Below are 4,622 nucleotides of genomic sequence, written 5' to 3'. Positions count from 1 at the left end.
AAAGAATACTTCACATTCTTATCACACATTCTTATCACACGCCTGTGCGCCTCCACAGGAGAGCTTCATAGGGGCAGACACATGCCCCTGTGCGCTCTCGGGAAAGCACACAATGTCTCTGAATGCATACGCACGTTCGTGAAGAAATTATCCACGCACGTGCCCCGACCCACAGGGGCAACCACACGCCCCTGTGTCTTCTCGGGATGAAAGAGAGCTCTTCTGCAGAGGTCCCCTCGGGTATGTGGAAATTCTACACGCTCGTGCGTTTGTCACAAGGTCGCCCATAGGGGCGAGTCCACGCCCCTGTGTGCTCTTAGGAAAAATCACTAACTCTCTGCAAGAAAACACACACCCTTGAAGAAATTACCCACGGGAGTGCGGGTGTTACAAGGTCATTCACAGGGGCGCATCTACGCCCCTGTACCTTCTCTAGACGAGCTCACAGTGCAAATCCACAGGCGTGTGGAAATTCCACACGCCTATGCATTTTCTCTGGATGCCTTAAAAACTCTGCAGGCTCTGCAAAAAATTCCTGAACATGTAAACACACTCAGAGCTTGCTCCATTATACAAACTATACTAGTGAAAACATGAGAAACTAGCTTACACGACCAAAAACATCACCAAATCCACATGAAAGAGCGATGACATAAAAAATCCACAAGAAAACACACAGTAATGCATCAAAACATATAGACACCAACACTCAGCACTTTATTCATGCAAACACTAAACTAGCAACTAAGAAAACAATAAACACTTGTGTTGCCTCCCAAGAAGCGCTTGTTTAACGTCACTAAGCTTGACGTACCTTGTCTTACCTCACGGGGGTTCATAGATGAAGGTCGCCCTCTTACCCATAACTTGAAAGCATGATGAGTAAAGTCTCTTGAAGGTAGAGAGGGAATCATTTGGCTTGGTACCACCTAGCAAAGGTTTATCCAACTTGTTCAGTTCGCGTGCATCCCCAATAGCCTTGGGGTATTTCCGGTGGTGTCTCCTTGCCCTCTTCATCTTCTGGAGCACCTTCTTCATGATCCCCGGGTTAGATGGTACTTGTTCCTCCAGACTAAGCATCATTACTTCTTCATTATCCATATCTTGGTCAAACAAACCCTCGTACAGGTCCGGATTAAACATTTCCTGCATGTATTCATCAACAATCTCATCAGTAGTGTTAAGAAAGTAAAGAGTATCATCAAAGTCAAGAGAATGTCACATGGCTTCGACAAGGCGGCATGTGAGCTTATTATCTCCAACCCTCAGTGTCAACTCCCTGCCGTCCATGTCGATCAATGCCTTGGAAGTGCGCAGAAATGGCCTCCCAAGTATCAAGGGTACATCGCATCCTCATCGATTTCTAACACCACGAAATCTACTAGAAAAATGTACTTGTCCACCTTGACAAGTACGTCTTCTATGACGCCCCTTGGATGTCTCATCGTTAGGTCCGCTAGTTGTAATGTCATCTGAGTGGGCCTAAGCTCTCCCAAGCCTAGTTTCTGAAAGAAAGAATATGGCATGACATTGATACTGGCCCCTGAGTCTGCCAATGCCATCTCTTCACCCAAATTGCCAATGTTGCATGGTATGATGAAGCTTCCTTGGTCTATTTTCTTGTTCGGTACATTCTTTTGCAAGATCGCCGAGCAAGAGGCATCTAAAATCACAGAGGCACTCTCCTTCAACTTCCTCTTGTTGGTCAACAAGTCCTTTAAGAATTTTGCATATTTAGGCATTTGGGACAATGCCTCAACAAAGGGAATATTGATGTGGAGTTGCTTGAACAAACTCAGGAACTTCTTTTACTGTTCATCCGCTTGGTCATTCTTCAATTTGGAGGGATAATGGATTCTTGGCTTGAAAGGTGGGGGTGCCACCTCCTTCTCTTTGCTTGCTCCCTCCTCGACCTCTATGACCTCGGGTGCTTCTATATTAGGGCTTCTCACTCGGAAGCGTGCCCTCAACCTCACGACTACTTCTTAAAGTGATCGCCTTCACATGCTCTATAGGATTGGTCTCGGTATTACTTGGCAAGATTCCTTGTGGTCTCTGCGATAGAGACTTCGCAATTTACCCCACTTGATTCTCAAGATTGTGTAAGGAAGCTGTGTGGTTGTGAAGTGTAGCCATGACTGATTGAAACCTTGTATCCGACGATTGCACAAATCTAGTCAAGGCCTTCTCTAAATCGGTCATTCGGGTCTCCAAGCCTGAAACTCAGTTCTCCATGTTCGGGCTTTGTTGTTGTTGGAAACGCGGCTGTGCCATGGCCTTTTGTGGTCTTTTGTTGCTCCACGAAAAATTGGGATGATTTTTCCAACCTGGATTGTAGGTGTTGCTATATGGATTCCCATGGTTCCTCATTGCATTACCCACAAAGTCGACTTTCTCCACTAAAGATGCATCACCAATAGAGATCCGCCAATCAGATAGAGCATGTGCTCTACCACACCCGGTGCAAGTAGTCACGGCCGCCACCCTATTAGAAGTTAGAAGGTCTAACTTCTTGCTCAATGATTCTACGTGGGCCCCCAAAGAGGTTAGCGCGTCTATTTCATGGAGCCCGCCCACATTTTTCCTTTTCCCCGCATTCCATTAATAACTATTCATGGCCATGTCCTCCACTAACTATCGGGCTTCTTCTGGGGTTTTACTCCCCATTGTACCTCCTGCGGTGGCATTTAGCAATTGCCTTGTACTCGGATTCAACCCATTGTAGAAGGTTTGGATTATCATCCATTCGGGAAATCCGTGTTGTGGGCACCACCGTAAAAGATCCTTGAAGTGCTCCCATATCTCAAACAATGATTTCAACTCCATCTGTACAAACGATGATATCTCATTGCGAAGCTTGGCCGACTTTCCTGGAGGAAAATACCTAGCAAGAAAAGCTTCGACCATCTCATTCCAAGTCGTGATGGAGGCTTTGGGCAAGGAATGAAGCCACTGCTTGGCTCTTCCCTTGAGAGAGAATGGGTAAAGCCCTCAATCTAATAGCATCATCTGATACACCATTAATCTTCAGCATATCACAAACTTTCAAGAAGTTCTCTATGTGGTTGTTTGGGTCCTCATCGGCCAAACCGTTGAACTGCGCTTACTGCTAAATATTTGGATGAATGCCAGTTTCAGCTCAAAGTTCGGAACTGTGATCGGGGGTCGCACAATACTTGATTGTGTAACCAAAACTGAGGGTCTAGCATAATCATAAAGTGTCCTCTATTGCTCATTCAGTTTTGCCATATCATCTGACCCTTTAACTTTTATTTTAGCTTGATTAGACGGTTCTTGCACATGTTCATTTCCCCTTCTTCAGAGCATACGTTCCAGTTCCGGATCTCTTTCAATTAATGTTGAAGGATTTCCTCGGGTCATAACCTGGAGCTGGACTAAAAGAAAGAAAATAAATCAGAATGATGATAGAAAAAGAAGATGTGAAATAGAATGAATGAATGAATAGCGAAGAAAAGATAGTGCAAACTGTCTCTAAATGCCTACTCCCCAGCAACGGCGCCAAAAACTTGACAACGCCTCTTGCGTATGTCCAGCAAGTGCACGGGTTTGTCGAGTAATAAAATCTCAAGTGAGTAGGTATCATATTCACAGGGAGTAGGGAATAAAAATACTTAAATTGTTTCTTAACCAAGTGAAAGATGAATAATGGTTTTGTTAACAAGATGTAATGTAAACAAGAATTAAAGAGACAAGAAAGAGAAACACAAGTAAATTGGAGGTAAGGCAATCGATATAAAGGGGTACTCAAATATTGTTCCGCCTAGGACGATAGTTTCAAGTGCAAAACCCTCTATTATGCTTCCTAACTAATGTATTAATAAGTAGTGGAGATCCTTCAATACATCATCCCAAATCTAAGGTCAACCATGCCTGACTCTATACATGTCCCGGAGGAGAAATTGACCAATCTCAACACCTCGCACTCGTACAAAATCGCAATGAGTTCTAGGGATTCCAATTGATAAATCCTCTTCCTAGATGTAGACCTAACCCTTTGGTCAAGGTGGAAGGTCCCTAGTCACAATTAAGCCCTAGGTGTTAAAATCACTTTAGTGCTTCACTCTGTTGCCTCTACAACTAAGCCCCAGTGGAAGGTCATCCCTTAGCCCATTCACTCTACTATGACTGCAAAGAACTCGAGGAAATGGAGGTAAGATAAATCACACCGAAGGGGAAAGGGGACGCTCCACTACCTCTCGACTCACCCTCTCAACCCTCTCTAATCTATCTTTGTCTAACTCTCATGGAGTGTCATTCACTCACAAGGGTTAGCAATAAGAACTCTCAACCTTAGTGTCACTCTAAGGGAGTATTCATTCAATCAAACATTCAAGATTGGAACTCAATAAAAGCATCAATTAATGAGAGTATAATAAAAGGTTTCATGAAATAAATACATCTTAGGGTTCACAAATCTAAGTACCCACTAGGGGGTTTAGCTCTCCATGGAGCTAGTTACAATCAACAATGAAATAGAATGTAAAAACAAGTAATCCATAGAAAACCCCCTCGATAGTCGTGATGATAGTCTTGTGGAGAAGTCTCAACTCTTCCAAAGGTCCCTTTGTCCGGCCTAGGATACACCTCGCCGGATCGGTGCC

At 44.1% G+C, this 4,622-nt stretch overlaps 1 non-coding gene across 1 annotated transcript; it reads left to right on the top strand.

The window, feature by feature from the left end:
* Window positions 1-2,752: 2,752 nt before the first annotated feature.
* On the top strand, window positions 2,753-2,859 carry LOC120271279. Its single transcript, XR_005539897.1, has one exon. It is a non-coding gene; the product is annotated as a small nucleolar RNA R71 (small nucleolar RNA).
* The last annotated feature ends 1,763 nt before the right edge of the window (window positions 2,860-4,622 follow it).

Source organism: Dioscorea cayenensis, chromosome 10, assembly GCF_009730915.1.
Source record: "Dioscorea cayenensis subsp. rotundata cultivar TDr96_F1 chromosome 10, TDr96_F1_v2_PseudoChromosome.rev07_lg8_w22 25.fasta, whole genome shotgun sequence".
Taxonomy (NCBI): Eukaryota; Viridiplantae; Streptophyta; class Magnoliopsida; order Dioscoreales; family Dioscoreaceae; genus Dioscorea; species Dioscorea cayenensis.
This window is presented reverse-complemented; position numbering and strand designations above follow the sequence as displayed.